This window comes from Rattus norvegicus, chromosome 8 (assembly GCF_021556685.1).
Source record: "Rattus norvegicus strain SHRSP/BbbUtx chromosome 8, alternate assembly SHRSP_T2T, whole genome shotgun sequence".
NCBI lineage: Eukaryota > Metazoa > Chordata > Mammalia > Rodentia > Muridae > Rattus > Rattus norvegicus.
Genome location: NC_141541.1, coordinates 30,917,535 through 30,945,086, shown reverse-complemented (window position 1 = coordinate 30,945,086; position 27,552 = coordinate 30,917,535).

Sequence of the window (27,552 nt, the reverse complement as noted above, 5' to 3'; positions counted from 1 at the left end):
AGGGGCAACAGGACATTGTTAGTCAGACTGTGTGAGCTTTCAGTTAGTGACCAGCAAGTTCTGGCAAAACTGATTCTGAGTGGGATTGGTAATAATCATTATGTACTGTGTATCTATGTTCAATTATTGCCACATTCTACTTTGCGAATATATTCTATGATAATTTGACATTAAATATTTTTAAGTTCTTCAAAAGTTGGAACAAAAACAAGTCTTCCAGATGGTGTGCTCTCTTTGGAGGCTGCATATTATTTTCTGTAAATCATTGCTACCTTGAAATACACATTTTCCAATCAAGCTTAAATGAAAATAATTTGAATCATTTGTTCAAAGGAGCTTTTGTTAATTTTCTATACTTTATGGCCAAAAGGAGACCCTGTCTTAACCCCAAAGCTTGTTTCAAGGAGTCTCTGAAGTCTTCCTGAGTTCAGGCTGAGGTAACAGGTGGAAGGGACAAAGAGGAAGGCTACAATCTTCCGTTAGTGGGAACCCTAACAAAATAGTAAGTCAGCTTTGTGAGAGGTGAAGCAGATGGTGGAGAGAGGACAGTGTGGGAGCAATCCCAAAAGAAAAGCACCCTTGTTAATAAGCAGACAGCAAGCATGCAAAGGTATTTCCTAAAACCATGGCAGGAAAGCCCTTCTCCCTCAACTGTAGAAAGCCTGAAAGAACTCAGCCAGAGGATCTGTGTACCTTTCATCCAGTGGCTAATGCCACTGTATAATTTCTGGAGAATCTATGCATGCCCACAATGGGACCAGACTCTGGTTAGGAACAACCATTGTTTACTATTTGCTAATAAGAATTAAAAATAAAGACACTACAGCAGCAACATGGAGGTGTTACATGTGATATTTTGACTGCCCCCCACCCCTTCATATTCCACAGTCTAAAGTGAACAAGCACATAAATGCCTGGTTTCAGTGTAGAATCTCACATTGTTCTACACTGCACTGTCCCAGGCTCATGGAGGTCAGCAGTATCCTTGATGCTTCTTGAGTTATGAAGAAAGAGATGGTGGAAAAAGAGCAGAAATGATCATGAACTCTGGCTCTTCAATTTCCTGGGCTTCAAAGAAGCTCAGCTAAAACCTTCACAAGCAATAAAGGGCAAAGATTTTAAGAGGAGCCTCAGTTTTCTTCTCTTTTCCTATCCCCTCCCCTCCCCTCTGTTCTCCTCCTAATGTGTCACCCTGTTGACCTGTCCCTCTTGCACAGTGGCTTACCAAGAGGCTGTGGGAGAAAATCAGAGTGGTGCCCAAGCTCAGCGTGTTATGAAATGGGAAAGGTAATAGTGTCCCCATATGGGAAAGCTGCAGAATTCCCCATTCCATATGGCATTGAGGACAAGGGACAACATGCCACATGTAGGTAGCTTCCCATTGCAGAAACGCTCTCAAATGCCTCCATATTGGCGCTTTAGTTCCTCTCTCTCTCTCTCTCTCTCTCTCTCTCTCTCTCTCTCTCTCTCTCATTTTCCTTTTCATCTATGTGTGTCTACGTGTGTGTGTGTGTGTGTGTGTGTGTGTGTGTGTGTGCTTTCACATGCATGCCTACATTCATGCTAGGTAGGAACTGAACCTAGGTTCTTGTATAGATAATCCGTTCCTTTTCTATCCCAGCCCCTATATCCTTTATTCATTAAAGTTTCTGGCTGATGTTCCTGTGAACACAGCACATTCAGGAAGGACTGGATTAAGTCTTTCTGATGTTTCATCTCTCAGAGCTCTTGGCCAATGAGAGCTTAGTTCTAGACCACACAGTTCTTTCCTGTTGCAGAGAGGAAAGTTGTTGTTACCCAGGAAACCATTGATAAGGACCTCACCCAGACAAGCATCTCGGTACTGTCAAAAGAATGATGAAGAACCTTCTTGGTTGCTAAGCCATTGGAGAATCTGCCAAGGGACCACTGTTCCCATAGAAACCACCGCTTGAGAAAAGCTTGGTATCATTTGCCATCCTGCTGCTGAGGAAGGACCTTCAGCAAGAATAGGGGATTCATAAGGGGTTGATGTTCTCCTGCCCTTGTTGTGCTGGGACAAAGCTTTTAAATGGAAGGCCCCATGTGGAGCAGAGAGATCAGCTCCATCCCAACAGGAGTTTATGTCCTAGTTGCATTTTCCTTACGTGTTGACTCATCTTAAAAACTGAGTTTGATGAAGAAGTCCCTTCTAGTACTCTTGCAGGGCGTTTACACTTCTCAGAAGCAGAATGAAAAGATTTAGGTGAGGAGTCAAGTCTCTCCACTCTACTCTGTTTTCTTCCTTTGCTTCTGAAATGTTCAGTCCAGGCATGGATAGCTCATAGTAATTGTACGTTCTCTACCTCCACAAAACCAGCTTGTGTCTGTTTTTACAAATGTTCCCTCAGAATGCTATACACTGTCTCTGTACTCTTCTCTGTGGCCTCATTCTACTCTTACGTAAGAAAATTTTCCTCCCATTTAACCTACATTTTTTGTTATACCCTAAACCTCTTTTCCACAGTTAAATGAATAGTAAGATTAAGGTGCCATCAACGAGTGAACAAACCCACAAGAACCTAAACCTTTATTAGCATTTTCTCTGACTCTATGAGTGGTCCTCCTCACACTCAGAATCATTGTCAATGCTATCATTCACACACAAGTTCATGGAGCTTTGAGAAGAAAGTTCTTGGTTATTAATTTTGTTCATTTGTTTGTTTGTTTGTTTGTTTATTGAGAAGAAAATTCTTCAAAAAACAAAAAACCCTGTAGTATCTAGAGCAGTGGTTCTCAACCTGTGGCCATGATCCTTTTCAGGTCCCATATCAGAAATACTGTGTATTCTGTATATCAGATATTTACATAACGTAACAGTAGCAAAATTACAGTAACAAAGAAGCAAAAAATAATTTTGTGGTTTGGGATCACCACAACATAAGGAAATATGTTAAGGGGTCACCGCAGTAGGAAGGCTGAGAACCAGTGGATGATTTAGACTCTGGAAGAAGAAAGTAAAGCAGAATATTCAGAGTGGAGTAATTCTTTACGGTTTCTTTATTGTTTGAATTTGTTTTCAGTTATCCTCTCCCCCAGCTGAAAAAAGCAATTTATTGTTTATTTTAAACAATAAGTTTTGACTTCAGAGAAGTTGATTTATCCACAGTCAGAGCTTATGACCAAGAGATATGGGAATGGGAGGGCTTTGACCCCACAGGTTTAGGTGTGAGTCAGTCAGTTATTCCAAAGCCATCCTCCGTGAATCCATGGCTTTAAAGTTCTTGCCAGCTACCACCGTGAAGTCTTGCAACCTTTAGCTACATACATTATGTTCAGGAGGGACACGAAGGCTGAACTTTCATTCTCTTCATGCAGACCTGCAGGACGTCTAGAGAGATAGAGGACTGCAGTGAAGACTGAGACAAGCCCTTTGTGTAACTCTCCACACCAAACTTGACTTCAGTTCAGCCTCAGTAGCTTGGTCTGCTAAGTCCTTGTTCCTCCTTAGGAATCTAATAATAGAACCCAGTGGATGCTCAGACAACACCACATGCAGCATCTTTCTCACCGCTGCTGATATTTGCCCTATTAAAGCACCATGAAACTCTGGATAACAGACATCCAAATGTCAAAATCTTTCACATGGGAAAGAGAGTTTACACTAAAGAGGTATTGGTGGACACACACTATTCCTTCCAAGACTAATGTCTGGAAATTAGAGAACCTGAATGTAGGCTTGGGCTGTGAAACTATCCCTTCTAGCACATAGCTCAATATGTTCTATTCCTTTGGGAAAGCATTTACTTAGGGACCAGGGCTATTAAACCCACATATCCTATGATTTCAACACAGGTAGCAGATATTACTGGAAATGTAAGGACATCTGCTCTTCAATATATCCTGCCTAATTTATTCTGCCTATTAAGAAAACACTGCCAGGTAAATGACGTGTATACCGCATATGGGAAGGGATCCACCCTCCTTTTATGGACATTGGCTCTGCCATCCATTCAATAGGTGATTCCAACACTTTGCCTGGAAAGTGAACTTCACTGCCATGGGTCTGCTCTATTATCTCTTATTGGCAAGGATTATTCAGCATACACATGACTCTTTGGCACTGAATCAAATGTGCCATAAGGGCTACAATGCTGTTTTGTCTACTTCTGTGGGTAGAAAGGGATACTTGTTTATGGAATATATGTTCATTCTACCTACAGGGTTTGTTGATTAGCCTACAATGCTAGAGTACAGGGCTAAACAATTGTACTCAGTGTTGGTCTATTGCCAACCATTCCCATCACCATAATGACTCTACTCCATACTGCCAATGGCAGAGCAGACCTCAGTGGATCTCATTCAATGGCAACCTGATTGCTTATGCCTCTTCTGATCTGGGAATCTTGCATGGGCATTAGCATGAGATAACAAGGCTTCCTATTTGTCACTGGCCCCCATATGCCCACCCATATGCCTTCTCATAAGACATACTATTCCTCTGTCATTTAGTTTCATTCTTCCTTGGCCCCAAGACTAACTGGACAATCCATTTTCACTGTCCATAAACTCCTGTGTATTCTGTCCCAAATTCTCTTCCCTTTCTACGTGGACTAGATTGACAATGGCACTGACTGAAGCGCCACTCACTGGGAGACAGCACCCTTTGAACTGAGGTAGTCCTCAGAGCTAGACTCAGAGATATCAGCTACAAGTTTCCTAAGAGCTGAGACTGAGCACTTTGCTCCTAACATGGGAATTAAAAGACTTAAGTCATAGTTCTATGTCATCACCTTATATAGTAGATTCTTATATAGTAGATTGATTAAATTGTAAAATTTCATGTGAATAAATAAATGCTACCTTCTCAGAAAGGTCAGGTCTAATGATTGCCCTCTTTCTCCATACACACTCACATTCACAAGCACAAACATACACATACTCACAAAAACATATACACGCACATACCCTCTCTCTCATACATATATTCACTCTCATACATATATACATATACATACACCTACACATACACACACACACACACACACACACACACACACACACAAACGTATACACATACACTCCATAAGATCTGCCTCTGGAGTGTATATTCTTACTGTGAATATTCTTTTATATAAGTGCATTGATTTTTAATTATTAGCATATAGCTTTATACATTTCTTATGCTTACCCCCTCTTAGACAGCAGGAAGTATGAGCCTGAGTTGTAGTGACTAATAGTGGTTGTTCAATAGATCTAGTTAAAAGAATGGAAGAAGAAAATCTGAGAATGAAAGTGCATAAATGAGTATATAGACTTTGCTACATATAAAGTAATAGCATACTATTTTTTCTGAGCATATGTGCATACACCACACACACACACACACACACACACACACACACACACACACACACACACTGAGAGCTGACTGTTTAAGGGCTGCAAACTGGTGATCTGACCATAGAAAAGACATGAAAACTCTGGTAGGCCTTCCCCTCTTCCCTTCCAAATGTTAAAATACCAAACCCCAGACTTTCCTGATTCCAGAATAGGCTGCACTCTGTGCTTCCTGTCAGGGATATTTGGCTCCATTTCCAGCTGCCACAAAAAACAAAAGACAGTCACCCCTTCCTTTTCCCCCAATCTGGCTCTATTTAAAAGTTTTATCCTTCAAATGCTGGTTTTAGATGCATTGTAGCAAATATATGTTTAGAGGCAATGAGGACAAGAAATGTCTTACATTAACTTTCTCAGGGCTTTTTTCTTGTGACATGTAAGACATCAACTTTGAGATAGTGTCTCAAATATAGACAGAGACTAGTGTTACAGATTTCTGTATCTGCAAACTGAAAATGCATATGCACACACGTACTGCCCCCATGCATGCAAACACGTGCACATACATAAACATGCTTGCATTTCTCTGAATGAAGAGAAGAATGTGACCAGACCAGGTGATAGTAGCTGTTCCGCTCAACTGAGTCCAGTGGTATCCTTCTAAGGCACAGCATTGTCCTGTAGGGATCTCCTGAACTGTGGCACTCTGAGCCCCTATTTGGTCATAGTGGGTACTGGGTGTAATGAGGTTCCGGTGTACTGATTTAAATACAGACAACAACTCCATTTTTTTTAATTTGAGGACAATTTGAGGACTGTTGGCACTTCAATAGCTTTACATTCATGGCAAAGATGAGCCAGAAATCTCTTCACTGGCTTTCGAAGCGTGGCCATGTTGGCTCTTCCCAGTTAAAGCAACTGGGAATACTCGGCACACAGATTACAATAGAAAGTTCTACTTGAGCTGTAGGGGACCCAGATCTGGACCACAGAGCTCAGGCAACCTCACTCACATTGACAAACATATTTTTTCCCAGGGGCTTTTTGGCAAAAGTTCCTCAGTTTATAAGCAGGACTGCTATGTTAGAACCACGCACAATGCCAATAACAGTGTACTGCCATAGATGGAATGCCTTAGCAAGTTTCACTCACCAGCTTGGCTCCCACACCAAAAAGCCACAGGCCAGAGCATCGGTGAATGGATGCAGATCCCAGCAAGCAGGGACTGTTTCCATGCCGGCTGAGCAGCAGTTTGTCCATCCCAGAGACTAAACAGGTGGCTCCCTTGACACTTGACAGTGTGACACAGGCCAGCCAGAATGCCCTCAGGTTTTATTTGCATCTCTTTCTTGTTTCTATCCTCCTTCCATTTCTCCCTGGAATCAGCCAGATGTTTCCGTGAGATAAACTGTTTTGTTCCCTAGTGCTTTTTGGTGCCCCGTCAGAAGAGTACCCAGAATGGCCAATGTTGCTCTCCTACTTGGATGGTTTCAACACAGAAGAGGGCCAAGAACTGTCCTACTCTCTTTTCCAAGAGTGACTCCCAGAGGCCAGAACCATAAGCAGATGTTATATGCTTTGCGTCTTACCTGGTGTGTTAGCGTCCAGGAAGGGACAACAGGGCTTGCTGTGAGATCTCAGGTTCTAGCTTCATCAGAAGCACTGAGTAGACACTTCTTTCAGTCAAAGACTGGGGTTGACATGGACACCATAATCCAGCAGATCTGTGGTGAGAAGAGTGGAAAGTCTGATAATCTAGAGCCCAATGAAAATGGCCTTTTAAAGAGGTTAGGGTAAGGAGCCTTGCATGTTAAACTCACTGCCACAGGTCCTCTTTCCTATGCCTGTGAGCCTGCACTCAAGGCTGATTCATAGACTATAGCATACCCTATATTCTCTCTAGGGTACTACAGTGCTTGTTTGAAAGAAGAGAGACCAGCCAGAGCCTTGTTGGCTTCCGACAGACCATCCAACTTTTACCCTTCCACTTGGGTCTCAATTTTTCCTTGTTGCTACCTCACAGCAAAACCAATAAAGCTGTTCCACAGAACCTGCTAGCTCCATTCATCTCTGGTCCTTATTGGAAATTTCTCCCTATACAGTGGCCTCTCAATAATCTTTCCTCTCTCAGGCTCACCTCTATCCCTTGGTATTTGCCTCCCTCTAAACAGCAGCCAGAAGGAAGAGGATGAAACCTCAGGTGAGGATGAGTTCCGTGAAGAATCCTGGCTCCAAGAGCCTCCTCATTTTGGCTTTCTTGCCTGTGGTTCTGTCCTTATCCTCTGTCTTGAAGTGGAACAACCTGCCAAGGAACCTCTAGCTGAGGCTGAGGCAGCTCAGTCTCTGTGGCAGGACCTGGAGTTGTCAAGGATCCATCAAGACTCTGCTGGGGGAGAAGCAGGTGGGGAGAAGGTTTCCATAAACTAGATCAATCCCATAAAGTGTGGCTTTAGTGTCAAACACACATCCTAGTCCCACCACCCTGAGGCTTGGTTTGACAGCAAAGGACCATGACAGCTTTAGCCTTCTGTGCAATGGGGCACATTTATTAACTTTTCATGCATGGTCTTTAATTAGAAAATAATAGTCTGAGATGCACAGCAATATAAAACTGATGTTTCAATGATAACTAATTGCTTTCAAGAAATGAGATGTAAATTATTTCATAGTTTTATTCTATATACTCTTAACTTACTGAATAATGTGGTAATGAACAACCTGCTATTTCTATGTCTTTCAAAGAATTTCTTCGGTGATCTGTCTTCTGAACGACCTGGAACAAGACATGGCATATGCAGTTAGAATAGAGAAGCTTTTTACCCTTCAGAGAATAAGTTGGGTGAACTGAGGAGCAGCCTTTTGAGACATGGAGACCAAGACACAGTGTAAGGGTAAAACCAGCTACATAGGCCACTCATAGATGTTGGTCAAATATCTACCACATCCTTGATGGGTACCTGCCTCTCTCCTAAAGAACTCTCTGAGAACTCATGAAGTGCCCAGTGCAGCTGGAAAGGAGGACACAGTATGGCGTCCCATGATCCTGGAATGATTATAAGCTCAGTCAGTAAGCCTCTCTAAGGACTACCAGTATGTAGGACCACTCAGTCCACAGCTATGGGTTACTAATAGCACAACAATGGTTTCTTGTGGAATATTTTATAAAGTTCCCTAGAGACTCATTTCTATGTTTTTGGTAGCCCATCCTCAACCTACAGACATATTTGAGACTTCTTTGTCTAGCACCTCAATAAACAGCCAGCTACTTGGACAGTGATTAAGCCACATCCAACTTGAGTTGCAACTTAAAGTAGCTGAGTTGAAGTTGCAAAGTTAAGCACATCTTTACAGTTCTCAGTAGTCAAGAACTGCCTGCCTGTCAAGTGTCAAATGGGACCTCAGGTTAATAATGCTGTATCCTAGTGCACCAAGAGTGTTGTATAACACAGGCATCCCTCTAACTGAGAGGAGGAGGCACAGGCGCAGCACTGACCCAGAAAAACAACTGGAATGCCTTCTGTTCTTAATGGTTCTGGGTTGTGGAAGACCATTACTCAGTACTTGTGCAAATTAACTTGGCCAAATTCTGGCCAGAGTTTGGTACCAAAGCAGAAGAACTGAAGGCCAGTCCTAGGACGCCATTCTGGCCACTCCCTTCCCTTAGATGTTTTTAGTTTACACTTCAAATTTTCTTTTCTTATCCCTCCTCTTTCTCTTCCTCCTTATCTTCTCCTTAACACCTTCCAGTTTAAATTTCTTGCATTCTCTTCCTTTCTTTCCCATCTCCCCTCTCCCTTCTTCTCTCCCTTCTTTATTTTGCTCTCCATGTAACTTTAACTTGAAGAATTTGATCTTCAAGAATAGTCATTACATTAAAAAGAGATAGTGGCACCAACAGCAAGCCGTATAACTGAGTATCCTTAATTACAAGCAGCTATCTTTGCATTTTAGAGTAAGTACATGGAATTATAGGCTGCAAATGTCTCCCTTGGGCCAGCACCACTGAACACAGTTTGTATAGCTGTCCTTCTGTTTATTAAACAAAGAGATGCTTTCCCGTGGCTGGTTGTTTATAAGCTATGTGCCCTTATATAATGACCCCTAAGTCTTAGAGTACTCTAAGGCCTCATGACCATTTTATGGATCAAGCTATATGTATTTTCCTAGCTGTGTTATTTTTAAGACTAACAGAAAATGTCTAATTTTATCCCATTAATTTTTAAATTAAATATTTTAATGAAAATATGATATCATTTGTAAGGCTTCCCTTCTCTGTTTTTAGTAGTGAAGTATGTTTCATGACACTTCAGAACATTTCTGAGGCCACAGAGTCTCTTCTTGGTTACTAGAAAATGAGTTTATTTGCCAGAGACACCACACATAGTCACAACATAGAGAGCAGGCTATGGCTGAGGGGGAAATGTACTCCTTCTGTGTAGCTTTCAAAATGCTGCAAGCTTTTAGGAGAGGAATGTGTCAGCACCTTTACCCAGCTCTGAACCCTACAAAACACAAAATTAATCTGCCAGGAAAGCTGTGCCTGCCTATATAATAGTGGCATCAACCACCTCTTACAGGACATGAGACTTCCTCCATTTGAGGGATCCCATGACTAGGGAGGTCATGAACTTAAGCATAGTGTTGGGGAGGGTGATTTACTACTGCTGTCTGACTTATTTACATAATATCAAATCTCTGAATCTCTGTAGTTTTGCCAACATAAAGACAAACTACTCTCAGCTTTAATCAGTGAAATTCTTCTTTTCAAGGTGATGAATAAGGACTTCTTGTTGCCAAAGATAGTTAAAATAAATGACAGTTGAGTTCTTAGCCCTAAACAAGACATTTATACCACACCTTTAAGGCAACATGAACATTGAAGAAGACGGGAGAGGAATATATAAGAACCAGAGGATAAAGTGAAAGACTGCAAAATGGCATGTTTAGTCAGTCACAGGCAGTAGGAGGGTGGCTATGGTCCCATTCTTACTGCTGATCTATTGGTTACTGATAAATTCTGAGAAAGGAGAAGTCATTGTCATTAGTTGTGTACCTACTGCTGAGCATGCTTCAACAAACAGCTCCAAACACATGTTCATGCAGATGACAGGTTAAACTTCTGGGTCATAAAACAATAAGAATAATCATTAAACTGAGAAATATTTATAGAGAATAATGGGGAGTAGATAGGGATAGTGGGAAAAGGGGGAGAGGGTGGGAGTGAGAATGATCAGTATGCATTATGTATATGAAGGAAATTATCAATGAACACATCCAATTAATTAAAAAATTTGTTGTCTGTATATGTGTTGGTTTATATCTTGGTTCAATTCTAATTTATTGATGTCTATTTTAGGTCAATATGATGCTGTGTTCATTAGTATGGCTTTTTAATATAACTTGAAATTAGATATACTGATGTTTCAGCAGTATTCTTTCTGTTTAGAGTAGCTTAGGCTATTATTTCTCTGATATAAATTCTAAGATTCATTTTTCTGTGTGAAGAATGGAAATTTGAAGTTTGCTCTGGGTAGGATAACAAATTTTACAAAGCGTATTCTTCTGTTCTAAAAGCATGGGAGGTCTTTTCATTTTCTAATGTTTTCTAATTTCTTTCTTCAAGGTCTTAACACGTTCAATTGTACAGTTCATTAATTTTCCTGGCTAAGTTTATCACAAGACATTTTAATTTTCAGATGTTATAGTGAATGTGGTTATTCCCCAATTTCTTTCTCCATATATTTATTAGTAGTATATAGAAGGGCTACTAGTTTATATGGATTAATTTTCTATACTGTCATTTCAGTGAAAGTATTTATCAACTCTAGGAGTTTTCTAGTGAAATCAATAAAGATTCTTATGCATATAATTATGTAACCCACAAATACAGATACTCTAAATTCTTTCTTTCCTATTTGTATGCTTTATTTCTTTAGCTTTTTTTATCCCTCAAGCTAAGTCTTCAAACACTGTATTAATGGACATAGAGTGGACATTTTTTACTCAGAGGGTAGTTGAACCTTTGTATTTGCTTTTCATTTCTATTTAGTTATTTCTGTTTTGATATTACTTATCTCTAACACTTTTGGATTTGGTTTATTCTTGTTTTTGCAAGGTCTTAAGATCTGCGCTCGCGCGGGCACGTGTGCATGCGCGTGCGCACACACACACCCACACACACCCACCATGTGCCTGCCTGCACACATGTACATGCAAGTGTGTATGTGTGTTTTGCATGTGCTTGATGCCCACAGAGATACAGATGTTTGTGAGTCACTGTGTGGATGCTAGGAGTCAAGCCTCTGTTGTCTGGAAGAATAGCAATTTCTCTTATCTTTTGAACCACTTCTTCAGCTCCACCTATGTTTTAAAATGTTAACTAGAAACACTGAGATCGATAAACTTCTCTCATTATACCATAGATTTTGATATATTATGTTCCATTTTAGTTCAATTCTACAAAAACCTTTAATTGTCTTCTTGATTTTGTCTCCAATCCATTCAGAATCCAGTGGCAGGTTGTTTAATATCCACTAGTGTGTGTGTGTGTTTCCGTAGTTTCTTTCGTGATTGATTTCTATCTTAATTACATTGTGGTCAGGAGAGCTGGCTCCTCCTTCAGCAGGGCAGTGCAGAGAGCCAGCCCTTGTAAGAGTGTGGGAGAACTGGCTCTCATGGCATGCATGCAGAAGAAATGGCAGGCCGACCAACTCAGTTGCTACCTAGACCCAGATCCAAGGCTTTGAGTTGCCCCACCCCATCATCTACATCATGTGTGAACTGCTGGGGAACAGGAGAGGTCTCATCCTGCATATCCAAAACTGCAGGATCTCTATGACACAGAACAACAAGAGCATATCTGAGAGGGTTCTTGGTGAGGATCCAATATTGATAGAGTAGCAGAAGTCAGGGACGTTGAACCAGACCAATGACTCATTGCAATGAATACTTTCAAGTAATGATGTTTAGACAAAAGGGAATACTGTGTGACACACAATGTATACACCACAACTTCCAAGGTGAGATGGGTTTTTTGTGTGTTTGTTTTTTGTTTATTGTTTTTGTTTTGTTTTGATTTTTTTTGCTTTTGGTTTGTTTTGTTTTGGTTTGTTTTGTTTTGTAGGGAGGTTACAAAACAGAGGGCAGATATGGAGGGGAAGAGAGATGAATGGGGTTGAAATGCATAATGTGAAATTTACAGAGAATTAATAAAAACTAGAAGAACAGAGTTATGAGTTATTTTAATTATCCTATATTTGTTGAGAATTGTTTTATGTCATAATATATGTTCTATTTTAGAGAAAGTCCCATGGGATGCAGAGAAAAATTAGAATTCTATAGCATTTGGGTATAATGTTCTGTAGATTTCTATTATGATCATTTTATTTATGATGTATTGAACCTTATCATTTCTGTGTCTTTCTATGCTCTGTTGTGTGGAAGTCTATGAGGAGTGAAGTCCACTCTTAGGTCCATATATGCCACCATGGTGCTAAGAAACAACATTGGCAGAGTGGGGACATATGTTTCCCTTAGAAGGGTAAAGGGAGCAAGTGCAAAACCTTGTGGTTTTGCTAGTCACCATCTCCATTTTAGACAAATGTTAAAGATGGAGAGTATATTTGTACCTTATCTTTGGTGTATTCCTTCTTTCCACTGGTAAAGTTCACTGCGGCATCCTTTATTTATGTCTAGATTGTGGAGAGAGCCACATGGTAAGTCTCATCACTAGAGATTATTAGTCTATGGAAGATTCAATTATATATGTATGAACAAGAAAACCACAGTTTCTTGTTGTTGGAATGAAGGACTTGCTATGACTCACCTCTAAGTATATATACATATATATGTATATATACATATATATATAATCTCAGATACAGATTCAGATAAATATACATATGTCAGATATAGATGCATACATCATATACACATGGAGATAGAAATACATACATATAATTCTGTGGCACATGCAACTGAAAGACCAGTTCATTCTGGTGCTGACCATACCTTGTGGTTAAGGATGTAGGGGATGAGGTGGAAGAATATGTGTAATATAGAAACTACGGGGAGGTTGTTGGGGACACTTGATGTCAGGCATGACAGTTTTGTCCCTTGCAAAAAATGATAGTTGAAAATTACTAAAGGAGATATTGGTGTGTGTGTGTGTGTGTGTGTGTGTGTGTGTGTGTGCGTGTGTGTGTGTTTGTGTGTGTGTGTATACACATGAGTGTGTACATGCTCGTGTACGTGGGTGCTAGTGAATGTGGAGGATAGAGAGCAAACGTAGGTGCTAATCTCTGGAATGTTTCTTTTGAGACAGAGCCTTGATTTGTCTGAAACTCACCAATTAGACTATCATGTGCAACCATCTGTCTATCACTATTGCCCTTATGTTTGGATTACAAGTGTGTGCCACTATGCCCATGGTTTTGTGGATCAAGTTCATGTTATAATGCTTCCAAGGTAATTATTGCACTGAATCAACCATCTTCTGATCCCCTATAAAAATACATTTCAAATTTTATCACAAGTAAACATTTGCGTGATAAATATGTGAATTAGCTTGCTTTAATTATTCTATGCTACACATGGATTCTTCAGGCAATACTTGGCTCCTGGAGGCTTCTGTCACAGGGTGATTTACATTAGTGGAAGTCAAGTTTGTACATTGTGAAGAATGACATGGATGAGGCCAGGCAAGAGACAGGGAAAAAAAACCTGGTCATGTGTCAGAAAGCATGCAATAAAGACCTTAAAAAAACAGAGGCAATGGGATAGAAAGAAGGGGAAGGGAAGTTTGACAAATCAGGATGACCTTTCCCTCGGTCCCCAAATTTAAATGCAATCTTGAACCATTGGCTTTCAATGTGACTTGCTCCTTGGGTTATACACACTGAACCTGAACCTTTGGCAATTCAAATGTTCATTTTCCTTCACAGCCAGAGAGAGCTGGTGAGACAGGCTTGGAACCAACATCCACATATGCTCTGAAGAAGATAACGAGTTGGCTCAGATTTTTCATCTCTAGGCCAAGATGAATTTTCAGAAGCAAAAACTTCTATGGAGCCTTCCTGACTGAGCAACCTGTATTTCTAAAAGCATGAAAGCAGGAAGGAGGCAGAAGCTCAACCAAACTGTGATCTGTGATCCCAACACTGGGAGTCAACAAGATGGCCATATCTTTATCATCGGTGTTCCACTCCCAGCCAGTGTTACATCTGTCTCATCTTGTGTGCCTCAGGATTACTTTATGACAGAGGGTTTCAGTAAAGTTGGGGATTTGGAATGTACTTTAGGGGTGAGGTATGAGGTAGGATAGCCTATGGCAGAACATTGGCTCTCATTTCTTATATTCTGGAATTGAAGATGGAGAGTCTCAGAATCCAAGTAATATTATACTATCTGAATGCATGGATGTTTGAATGAGAAATTTTACCCATGGACAAGGTATTTGAAAGCTTGATCTCCAGTTAGTAGTGATATTTGGAAATGTTTTGGAAGCTCTAGGAAGTGTAGAGTTGGTAAAAAATAAATATGTCCTTAGAGCCATGCTTTGGGAGTTTATAGCCTGATGCTACATCCACTTTGTGCTTCATGTTTGCAGCTGAAGAGATGAATGTTTCAACCTTCTGCTCTGTACACCTGTTGTCATACCTCCTCTGCCATTACAGACTCTCGCCCTGGAATCATAAACCAAAACGAACTCGTACATACAAATAACTAATATAGAGTTGGTACCTGAAGGGTGCTGTTATTGCTGTGAAGAAACTGGACATGTTGATTTAGGGGAGGAATGTTGCAGACTTTCAAACTTTGGACTAGGAAAGCATTTGAGTGCTGTAAGTGGGTTTAATTTGATCATTCTAGATGGAATCTGAAAGACTTTGTAGCCTTGTCCTACATCAAAGTTAGTGTTGATAGTACTATATACTCCGAAGGCCTGGCTCAAGAAGTCTCAGAGGAAAACAAAGTCTCTGTTAATAACTGGGATAGAAGCTATGGCTGTGATATTTTAGCACAGACTTTGACTGCCTCTTCCAGTGTCCTAAGGACATGTCCTTGACTAAAGTAAAAAAGCAATAGACTCATATCTTTTTTAGAGAAAATTTCAAGACAGCACTGTATTGAGCTTGTTGAATGGCTATTACTGATAACTCTTACGTGGTTCTATGATAAAAATAAACAAATAAAATAGAAAGAATTTTCTACTATATGATTTGGAGGAAAAAAGACAATTGGAGAGTATAATGTTACAGCCTAGGCATGCATTGAAAGAAAGGCTGTAATTATTAAGATTAGCACCACTAAAGAAAAACACCCTGCCCTGAATCGAAGCAGTAAATATTCTTAGGGCAAGATAATTAAGCTTCCGAGTGTGGAATGAAAATACTTAGGGGGATTTTATGCTCTTATCAACAAAAGATGTTGCTAATGTGATTCAAGGGGGCCTGGTTCATCCTAAGCTGGCAGTTAAACCTGTAAATGTCTGACTTGTTGGTATAAAAGTTATTAGAGTGGGGGTAGGATTTATAAATTATTATTTTTTCTTTTTTATTAGATATATTTCTTTACTTACATTTCAAATATTATCCCTTTCCCAGTTTCCTGTCCATAAGCCCCATCCTCTTCCCCTCCCCCATATGAGTATTCCCTTCATCCATCCTCCTTACTGCCCCCCATATTTCCCTGCACTGGGGGTCCATCCTTGGCAGGACCTAGAGCTTCCCCCTCCACTGGTGCCTCAACAAGGCTATTCTTTGCTACATATGCAGTTGGAGCCCTGGGTCAGTCTTTTGGTAGTGGTTTAGTCCCTGGAAGCTCTGGTTGGTTGGCATTGTTGTTCTTATGGGGTTGCAAGCCCCCTCAGCTCTTTCAATCCTTCCTCTAATTCCTCCAACAATGATCCCATTCTCAGTTCAATGCTTTGCTGCTTACATTCGCCTCTGTATTTGATGTGCTCAGGCTGTGTCTCTCAGGAGAGATCTATTTCCGGTCCCTTTCAGCATGCATTTTTCTAGCTTCATCAATCTTATCTAGTTTTGGTGGTTGTATATATATATGGGTTGCCTGAGGGCAGGCTCTGAATGGGCATTCCTTGAGTTGCTGCTCTAAACTTTGGTTCCATATCCCCTCCTATGGATATTTTTTCCCTTTTAAGAAGGAGTGGTAGCATCCGCATTTTGGTCATCCTTCTTGAGCTTCCTGTGGTCTGTGGATTGCATCTTGGGATATTCGAGCTTTGGGGCTAATATCCACTTATCAACGAGTGCATGCCACTTGTGTTTTTCTGTGATTGGACTACTTCACTCAGGATGATATTCTTTAGTTCCATCCATTTGCCTATGAATTTCATGAAGTCATTGTTTTTGATGGCTGAGTAGTACTCCATTGTGTAGATGTACCACATTTTCTGTATCCATTCCTCTGTTGAAGGGCATCTGGGTTCTTTCCAGCTTCTGGCTATTATAAATAAGGCTGCTATGAATATAGTGAAGCACGTGTCTTTGTTGTACATTGGAGCATCTTTTTGGTATATGCCCAGGAGTGGTATAGCTGGGTCCTCAGGTAGTACTATGTCCAATTTGCTGAGGAACCTCCAGACTGATTTCCAGAATGGTTGTACCAGTCTGCAATCCCACCAACAATGGAGGAGTGTTCCTCTTTCTCCGCATCCTCGCCAGCATCTGCTGTCACCTGAGTTTTTGATCTTAGCCATTCTCACTGGTGTGAGGTGGAATCTCAGGGTTCTTTTGATTTATATTTCCCTGATGACTAAGGATGTTGAGCATTTCTTTAGGAGCTTTTTGGCCATTCGATAATCCTCAGCTGAGAATGTTTTGTTTAGCTCTCTACTCCATTTTTAATAGGGTTAGTTAGCTCTCTAACTTCTTGAGTTCTTAGTATATTTTGGATATTCGCCCTCTATCAGCTGTAGGATTGGTAAAGGTCTTTTCCCAATCTGTTGCTTGCCGTTTTGTCCTAATGACAGTGTCTTTTGCCTTACAGAAGTTTTGCAGTTTTATGAGATCCCATTTGTTGATTCTTGATCTTAGAGCATAAGCCATTGGTGTTTTCTTCAGGAAATTTTCCCCAGTGGACTTATAAATTCTTACTCTATACTTTCAGAGAGCTATTTAGGCCAGACCACAGGTGACAGGAGAGTGTCTGAAAGAAGGCTATATGAGGCCATTGAGTAAAACTACAAATTTGAAGCCAGGATTGTAGGAGAGACCCTCAAATATTAGAAATGTCAAGAACTAAGGACCTCTGCAAGGGAGATCTTCATATTTGAAGTAGAACCAGCCCAAGAGAGAGATGTACTGCATGATACAGGCCCCTAAGATTAAGAGGTGGAGTAATCTAAGCTGTTTGATGCTAAGATCCCAGATATCAGGCATGGAGCTACAGAATTTGTTTTTGCACTGCTGTGTTTCATTTTGGTTTACTCTGATAGTTCCTTAATATTTCCCTTGAGTGGGTGGTTATTTATATTCTTTGCCATTGTATATTAGAAGTTTGTAATTTGCTTTAAGGCCTTTTTGGGCGGGGGACACATGTAAGGGATTACCTTGAGACACTGGGTAAGATTTAGGATTCTTAAACTGCTGAAATTATTAAAAACTTCACAGACTTTTGAACTAGGACTAAATTAATTATGATGTGATTATTAGCCTCTGGAATTGGGAAGTGGACTGCTGTGGTTTGAATGAAAAGTATCACCCATCAGTTTGGCTATTTCAATATGTGGTTAATGGCACATTTAGGAGGGAGAACCTTGCTAGATGAATTTTATCACTGGGTGGGTCTTGAGAGTCTGTAGCCTCATGCACATTGAAGTCATGCTCTTTGCTTTGTGTTTGTGGTAGAAGATGTCTCTCAGCTTCTTTCTCTCACTTCTTTCTATCAAACTTTTAGGACTACTATTAACATTCCCTCTGCAACTGTAAACTAACCCCCTTATTCTTATTCTATTGTTATTTTGGTCATGGCATTTATCATAGCCATAAAAGTTAATGAAAGCAGTGTATAATAGAGATGAGTCCAGATTTGGGGTGAAAAACTGTTCATTCTTTTATTATAATATCCAGAAGTCAAAGAGGAATAGTTAGATGTGGTGATACGTGGCTATTAAGCTATTTTAGAGCTATCCACAGAATAGGACCAACTGTCTTCAACGACTCCGTTTCCGGTGCTCCCTTAACACCTTGAAATACTAGATATCAGTGAATGAGCTTCTCTAGCTCTGTCCTCATAAGCATTCAGCCCAGCTGTTGGGAGTCCATCAGGCTTTTGTGTAACTCTTTATGTGTTAGTGTCCCAGACTGGAGAGATAGTCTGGGAATACAACCTAAATAATGTTCATCAAGAATAGATAGATTTTTAGGAAAGTAATCATAGCTTTCAAATGAAACCATACTTCACATACATTACCTTCTGATACAAGTAGCGCTAAAACTCAAATACTTGGTTATGTCCTATAGCATTTAACTATATTGATATCTGTTCTACTTTAATTTTAGTTTAATTGACTTGAGTTTGTTGATATGATAAGGCCATGACCTTTTGTGGCAAAGAGGATTTATTTCATCTTATAGTTTGTAGACCATCGTGAAGTGAAGTTGAGGCAGAAACCCAAGGCTTGAACCTGCAGGCAGTAGCTGAAGTAGAATCTATTAAGGGATGTAGTTTACTAACTTGATCCACCTGTTTTCTCATACAAATAATTGCGATCTTCCTAGTGGTGGCAAAACTCCAGTGTGCTAGACCTTCGTGAATTAATCATTATTATAGAAAATATGCCCATAGGCATTGCCTCCGGACAAATCTGATTGAGACATTTTCTCAGTTGGGGTTCCTCTTCCCAGATAACGCTAGATCAGTGGTTCTCAACCTTCTCAATGTACCATCTTCTTAATATAGTTCCTCATGTGGTGAGCCTCAACCATAAAATTATTTTCTTTGTTGCTCCATAACTATAATTTTGCTACCATGATAAATGATAATTTAAATGTCAGATATCCAGATGGTCTTAGGTTATCTCTGTGAAAGGGTGGATAGATTTTAGGAAAACAATTGTAATTTTCAAATGACAACCATACTTCACACACATTACCTTCTAATACAAATAGCACTAAAACTCAAATACTTGGTTATGTCCTATAGCATTTAGCTATATTGATTTCTGTTCAATAAAACAGAAAAATTAAACAAGGTACCTCATAAACTTCTTCTGCTGGTTTATTCTTCCGTATATTCAGAAAGTGCTCTCTGAGTATCATTTATGTGCCAGATGCTGAGCTGGCCATTGGAGGTGAGCAGTCATCTGTGAGAGATCATATATTATGGAGTACGAGTAAAAAGCAACCCACAGACTTCGGTTGCTTGGAGTCTTAGACCAATACATGTACATTGATGCTACTTATTTACTGCACAAAGAAAAGATAAAACAGACATTTACCCAAAGTACAATTGAGGGAGGAATTTTTTCCCCAAATCTATATGAGAAGTATTAGAGAGTGAGCCATTGATAAAGGTTGAGCGTTCCAAGCTCTGAAAAGGAATTTACAGCAAAAAGAACCTTTTGTTGTACAAGACACTTTGCTGGTGCTATGAATTTAACAATAGATAAGAAAACATAGCTTCAGTTCAGGAAGATGAAAGAGTTAAGCCAAATCAATTTTCATACAGACACACTTCATAGCAGGAAAACACAGCAACTGTGCAGCATAGCTTCAAGAGAGAGGAGCAAAGCAGAGCTTGAAGTAAGGAATGCAACGCACAGGGTGCTGATGCTGGAATGATAGAAACGATGCATTGGGCCAAGTTACTAGGGAAGAATTTCCAAGGAGAAGCTAGCAGGTGCCAAGGCAGAGGTGATGAGTGGAGAGAGAGAGAGAGAGAAAGAGAGAGAGAGAGAGAGAGAGAGAGAGAGAGGAACAGACAGAGAGAGACAGAGACAGATTGAGACAGACTGAGACAGAGAGACAGAGACAGGAACTGATGGCTCTCATTTTTAAATAAGAGACAGTGTTGGGGTTGGGGATTTAGCTCAGTGGTAGAGCGCTTGCCTACCAAGCGCAAGGCCCTGGGTTCGGTCCCCAGCTCCGAAAAATAGAAAAGAAAAAAAAAAGAGACAGTGTTTTAGGAAAGAGATAATATTCTTGTTTTAAGCTCCATGGAGTACAGTAGACTTCATTTCATGAGTCCAGGTTATCTAGTGCCGTGTGCTTATCCATTGATGAGCTTATTGGAAATAAAAGGGATGTGGTTGGTAATAGTGTTCCCTACAAGAAACACTGACTAACAAAAATCCCACCATGGGGTTTTTTATGGGTTAGGTAATTCCAAGAGACTCCCAAAACAATATAGACTATCAATTTATTCCATGGTTACTTCTTGTAGTTTGGGGGTAGAACTCTATTGTTGAAGACATAGCACACTTCTGTCACAGGATTAAGATGATTCCAGCTAGATTTGAATTGAAAGCAAACTATATGCAAGCCTCCAAGGAAGAGGAGCAAAATGGTCTACCCAGCTGTACCTATGAATCATGACAAGGACCAGCATGGCAAGATTCAATGAATCATACTCACATGTCCATGGTAACCAACAATTGTCTAATTGGACTTAAAGTTCACTTAAAAGATGAACAACCATGCCTGCTACTGGATACCTAATTATCTTCCCAGGGCTAGTGAGGTCTTTGGCCTTAGTGAAGAGTCCACTGATGCTACTTTGCTAGGTCAGCATAAGTTCCTTACTACATTATAAATCTTATTCTCATACCCAGAGATAAAGATAGCTACCATTCTTCATCACAGAAACCTCTGTTTACAGAACATGGAAAACATTTCCTACAAATGAAAATCAGAAATCTACAACTGGACCCAATGCAGTTATTAGTTGTAGGAAACCCAGAAGTAACAGATACATATAATGACAGTTCTTGTTTAGGGAATATCATGGAATAAGGGGAAAAGATTGTAAGAGCTGGGTGTGTGATATGAAACAATAGCTCCTAGAAATGATTGCATAAACTGCCCAGAATAATGACACTAACAATGCAAATGTAAATGTGGAAGGAGTGCACATGTTGTTAGACAAAGACCTTCAGCTACCTAATGACTCCTTGGAGAAATATACTGAGCCCGTTGTCCTAAGTATTAGCTTTTCTTTTTTTTCTTTTGTCTTCCTATATGAAGCAATGAGTCTTTAAACCATAAACACAAATGACAAAACAGACTCAGCAGGTTACATTTACATATCGTGGCATACACACTCGCATACATATGCACAGAGCAATAATATCCAAAGAAAAGGAGGCTGTGAACTTCAGAGTCAGGGGCTAGCTAATAGGAGGGGTTGGAGGGTACCTGGGAGGAGCTAGAGGGAAGAAGTTGAGGTTGGGGGAGATACTGTAATTCTTTTTCAATTAAAAATGTTTTGGAAAATAAGATGGAGTAGAAATATATGATATTGGAACTTGAGGATTAAAGGAAGCAGAACTATCAGATGAATTATCATTTGAAGACTTTGAAGACTCCACCTCCAGGTATTGGGCTTGACTTGACAACACCTTAGTTTCTAGACATCAGGACAGCACAGTGACAAGCTACACAGACATCAGCTCAGACTGTTTAAGTCAAAACACTAACTTCACGTTTTCTATCATTGCGACATCAGGCAATTTGATCAGTCTTAAACCCACTGTGGAATAAAATAAAGATTTAAGTTTGTATCCATTCTGTAAAGATATCGGAAGGATTTAGCATTGTGTAGGATGCAAGTTGCTCAGTGTGGTGTCTGGTACCCTTTATAGTTTACAAAATGGCAGGCTGATTTCTCATGGCTTAGCGAGGAGCTCTGAAAATCCTTCCCTAATAAACGGGATTAAATTCAAAGCACAATGCACCAGCAATTGCCGTATGGGACCTTACTAAAATTTAAAACGTGTGCTCTGTGAAAGACACTGTAAAGTATATGGAAAGAAAGCCATACCTAAGAAAGAACATTTGTTAACAATAATTGTCTAATAGAAATAGTATAAAAATATACAAAAATCTCTTAAAATTTAACACTGAGAAAATAAGCAAACTAATTTAAAATCAGCTGAAATACCTGCAGACATGCATCAAATTACACAAAAGGAAAATTCTCTCTCTCTCTATGTATATATATATAAATATATGTATATATATATAAGATATAGATATAGATATACTCAATATCAGTATCAGACGCTATCATGGAAATACAAGTTAAAAAGCAGCGAGATACTGCTATATACTTACTAGAATGAGTTAAAGTTTAATCAAAAGTTAAAGATGGCCAATGCTAAGTGCTGGTGATGAGAGAATGTGGGCACAGGGAAGTCTCAGTCATTGTTGGTGGGAATATGAAGTGGTACGGACCCTTTGGAAGTCTTTGGCAGTTTTTTTTTTAAAGTTTCAGTATTCTAATGATAGGAACTAGTAACTAGGGTCCAGCATTTACCCAGGTACATTGAAAACTATTACCAAAACTTAGAACTTTGTTGTCCTTCAGTTGGCGAGAAAGAAAATCTATAATTTCCTAGGTTGTTTTTTTTTTTTGTTTGTTTGTTTGTTTGTTTCTGGGAAAGAAACCATGATTCAAAGGAAGTTGGGAAGGCAAGGGTTTATTTGACTTTCATGATATCGTCTATCCAGGGAAATCAAGACTGGAACTCCAAACAAAAATGGTGGTGGGACACTCCGGGCTTACTGTTTGACTTGGTTGGCATGCCCTTATATAGCCCAGCTCCACTAGCCTAGCAGTAATGCCACTCACAGTGAGGAAGGACCTCTTATATTGGCCCTCAACTACAATCATTACAATGCCCCACAGACATGCCCATAAGCCAATCTGATGGAAGAAATTTCTCAACTGAGGCCCCTCCTCCAAGGTGACTCTATTTTGTATCAAGCTGACAATCAAAACTAACCAACATAAATAGCCAAAAAATAAGACATAATGAGATGCAGAGGAATCCTAATTGAGTATTTCTGAGCACAAGAAGCCTCACATTTTCTTCACTGCTGTAGCCACTAGAATGGTGCCTATGCTCCTGCAAGTAATCCCTCATTCATGCCTCTAAAAGCAACTCCAGCGAAACTCATTGACTCATTAGAAAAAAGGACTTGTAGGTAAAAGAAGTACTATTTAGAAAAAGGAAAGGAGATCAGAAATGGAAGAAGGAGAAGATGATGATAGCTTAACATTATCAAAATACACTCTACGTATCCAGGAAAATATCATAATGAAACCCATTACTGTCTCTAACTATACGTGTAATAATAAACAGAAAAAGAACTCAGATTCAAAATATATGATTCCGTTTATATATTATCTTGTAAGTTGACAAGTGATAAGAACAAAAAGCTACTAGAGGGTGCTTCGGTAGCTGCTATAAGACGATGTTTTGTATAAGGAAGGTATGAGGGAAGTTTTGAGTCTTTGTAAAATTTCTATCTTGATTTATGCAATGGCCCAATATGTACACAAAAGTACACAATCTATTTTATACAAATTTAAAAGTCATTATAAAAATATGAAATCTGGATTGCATGAACTCTTGTAGTATTTAATAAACAGGCAGTTGGTCTAGAGAGGGATATTAAGTTTAGACTAGGTTACTAATGTGGGGAGCAGGCATTTAATCGCCCCCTCAGTCTACTTATCTGAAAGTAGATTAGGAGTAGTTCCTGACAAAGGATTGTGATGAGAAGGAAATGAGTGAACCATGAACCGTTAATAAATGCATAAGACGTTATGTAAATGGCTGTCACAGTGGTAGAGATCTCCACAAGTTTGAGGTCAGCCTATTCAATAAAGTAACTTTCAGGCCAGCCAGGACTATGCAGTAAGACTATATCTCAAAACAAAAGAAAACAAAACAAACCCAAAGCCTAAAAATATACTGAATAAATTAAATAAACAGCAAGTAGTGGAATACATCACATTTACTTAAGGGTAAAACTATTATTATTTTTACCAGACATTATGATTTAAATGAAAGAAAGTGCTGGGCTAGTGAAATGATTTCATTCCGTCAAGCTTGTGTATATCATTGGGACTTGTCCCCAGGCATAAACATGTGCGCTGTTAATTATGAACAATAATTAAAAATGTAAAAATACGATCAAATGCTAAACAATTTCAAGATCTTAATAGCGAATACCATGGACAAAACTTAAAGATATGATGAATTAAGCTAAAGTTTGCATGATTGTATACGAAGTGTAAATACATTTTTGTATTTTATTTTTATAATTAGCTCTTTTTTGTTTGAACAACTTAAGCACAATAAATTTCAACATATTGAAATGTACACATTTGTGAGTCTGGATGAAAGGGGGTAAGGTAGCCTTTAGTACACTTATGGCATTGGATTTTCATGTATACCAAGAGTTGCCTCCATGGAGCCTCTGTGTGGCTTCCCTTCCTAAAGCCTTAGACTGTAGAAAACAGACATACTTTCTACCCAAGGTTGGCAGCTTTTAGAAATTCATTCATAAAAAGAACCTTAAAGCAAGCAGCCTTATTGCCTTCCTTCTCCCTTATATCACATAACCTCTAATTATAAAAATAAATGAGTTTACTAAGCTTTCATTAGGATGAGACATGTGTTCTTGTGGTGGTTTTATTGTATCACATGGTTTTCTTGCGGAACTATAAATGAGTATAACTTCTTTAAAAATCTGGCCACCTTTTACATAGTTAAACACACACATGTCCTTAATTACAAAATGGTATGATTCTCCTATTTAGTTAATCAGGAAAACTCAGTATGCCCACAGAAGAGCTCACATGGGAATGCTAAAGAAAACAATGTCACTTTGCAGCTCAGCATTAGGAGATATACTCCTGACCTCGAGGGATTCAGAATAGATAAAACTGCTCCTAACCCAATTGCCTGTCAGTGAGCAAGTAAATACACAATTGTACCACATCCATATAATGGGATATGTCACTCAGCATGTTTGTAACTAATGAGCATGTAGATCACCCTAACAGGAAACCATGACATTGGCAGTATACTAAGAGGAGAGACAATGAACATGTGACGGCAGGTGTCTACCTGTCATCACAACTTCCGTTTGGTATCGTGAAGTCATTCCATTGTCAGCCATGCATGGTTGAGAAAGAACATGTAAAGGGCCCAGAGAGGGAAGAACAGTGTTGTGACAGCAAGCATACAAAGACCCGATAAATATATGGGGAAGAAAGATAGGTAATAAGCAGAACCTCACATTGTAGATCTATGTTCAGAAGTAAACTATATGATATGAATCTTTTATAGTATCAAAAGCATGTAGAAAATTAAAAGCCAAGGTGACTTGATAGCATCAAATACTCAAATCTTAGGCATAAACCTGCAAGATAATATAGAAATCAATATTCATGAACCTGTAAATCACCAATAAGGATCAAAAATCTAAGTAAATGCTGACATAGGTCATGGTAACTGTTACAAAATGTAAATATTACTATGATATCTCAGTTTGCTTTGCTGAGCAGATGTCTGTGTAAAAAAAACAATGAAAAGAAAACAAAAACAATCAAAAACTAAACAAGGCACCATGTAGTGCAAACTCAATAGAGAGGAAACCATTTAAATGGACCCATGCATACAGCAAGGGATTCATGTGAGTATATAAGAACTATAAATAAGTAAGAAAAAAGGCAGAGGCTACAACAGACAAGAAGCTCCTCATGGAAGATTGTATCCAAATGGTTAATACACTCATGCATATGAGTCTCTCATATTTCATATTCATGGGAGAGATATTAGTGAAAAGTCCCATAACACTTTTTATACAACTGAAAACAACAGCAAAATCAGTGCACAGTGGTTCTTACCTATGCTTTGTTATGAATCAGCAAAACGGAAAAAATTTATGTCCTGCATACTGAAGTTGTTTGCAAAAATGATTAAAAACATTTAATATCTTTTATTAAAAACAAATACCCAATGTGCCACCAAACATTTCCATTCCTACATAGACAACTGAAACATTTGCAATGTGTTCTTTAAGGAGAAAATGTTCCCAAGAACATTTAGTGTTTAGTAACAGTCTAAGGTTAAAAATGTTTATAAATCCAGGAATAGAGGAACCGACAAAGTGGGATATTTACAAGCAGTGTTCTGCATACCAGTGAGAAGTAATAAATTATAAAGATGAGGAGAAAAAATACTGTCACATAAAATGATACACTCCATATTGTGTAAAACCCATAACCAGAGTTTTCTGTTTTTCTGTATATGATTGGTCGTGGTGGAGGAGTGCTCCTTTGGTCCAAATGAATCAGATGTGTAGATTATAATGTACATTTATGGCTCCCCGTATTTTAAACCGAACAAATCAATCTTCATACCGAGCCGCTAAAGCGTTGGCAAAGCCGAGGAGTTACTTTCCTGGCCTCTTTTTTTTTTTCTTTTATTAACTTGAGTATTTCTTATATACATTTCGAGTGTTATTCCCTTTCCCAGTTTCCGGGCAAACATCCCCCTCCCCCCTCCCCTTTCTTATCGGTGTTCCCCTCCCCACCCTCCCCCCACTGTCCCCCTCCCCCCAAAAGTCTAGTTCACTGGGGGTTCAGTCTTAGCAGGACCCAGGGCTTCCCCTTCCACTGGTGCTCTTACTAGGATATTCATTGCTACCTATGAGGTCAGAGTCCAGGGTCAGTCCATGTATAGTCTTTAGGTAGTGGCTTAGTCCCTGGAAGCTCTGGTTGCTTGGCATTGTTATACATATGGGGTCTCGAGCCCCTTCAAGCTCTTCCAGTTCTTTCTCTGACCTCTTTTAACAAAGGCGCAAAAGACTGTTGGAGCTGGCCCGATGGGGGTTTTAGCCTTCGTGGTTCTAAGCTTGTCCTTAGCTCCTTTGTGGTCAGTGTAGCGGGAGCTGACACTCTGAATGCGGTACGGAAACTGTACATTATGTAGCTTGGTTCTACTTTTATGCTTTATTTCAATCTGGAGAGCTGGAGGACATTCTCTTCTGCAGGACTGAGTATATTGTGACTTCACCGCGAGTGCCCAGGGCATGCATGTGCCCTCATTTCCTTCAGCATAGGTGATGAATGAACGTGTTCTGTGTGATCTGAAGAGTAATCTAGGAGAGTTACACTTTGCTTTTGAACGAATGAGTTTATGAAGTAATAGCAAAATAATAAAAGAGAAAATAACAAGTAGCAGATAGAGCAGCAGATGAACAGCAAAACATCACA